The sequence below is a fragment of the Penaeus monodon genome, chromosome 24, assembly GCF_015228065.2.
Source record: "Penaeus monodon isolate SGIC_2016 chromosome 24, NSTDA_Pmon_1, whole genome shotgun sequence".
NCBI classification, from domain to species: domain Eukaryota; kingdom Metazoa; phylum Arthropoda; class Malacostraca; order Decapoda; family Penaeidae; genus Penaeus; species Penaeus monodon.
Genome location: NC_051409.1, coordinates 9,838,587 through 9,838,912, shown reverse-complemented (window position 1 = coordinate 9,838,912; position 326 = coordinate 9,838,587). Strand labels below are relative to the sequence as shown.

The 326-nt window shown below is 39.3% G+C and overlaps 1 protein-coding gene across 1 annotated transcript in view; it reads right to left on the bottom strand.

Moving 5' to 3' along the window:
* Nucleotides 1-326, bottom strand: part of LOC119588845 (inositol hexakisphosphate and diphosphoinositol-pentakisphosphate kinase 2-like) — a gene marked incomplete at its 3' end in the record, with an annotated part of 41,624 nt that overhangs the window by 1,887 nt on the left and 39,411 nt on the right.

The window sequence follows — 326 nt, the reverse complement described above, 5'->3', positions numbered from 1 at the left end:
CTCTCCTCTCTGAATTCTTTTGCCTCACCTTTCTGAACAGCCTCTGGGATCCTCCTCCTGCTGAAATAGGATGTAGATGTAGATGTTGTGATCTTCAGCAGATACAGGCTTTCTACAAATGGTTTGTTGAACACCACTTCCATTTACCTCCACATGATCCTCACCTTTAAACAGTTCCCGTTTCTGGATAAAAAGTAATATATCTTAATTTTGTTTGGTCTGGTCTCACAAACTGAAACTGGCTCTAGCTACTGTGAATATCATCCTACTTGGTACACTCTACCACATTCTCAATTTCAATTTGTGTCACCTTGTATTTTTCATAA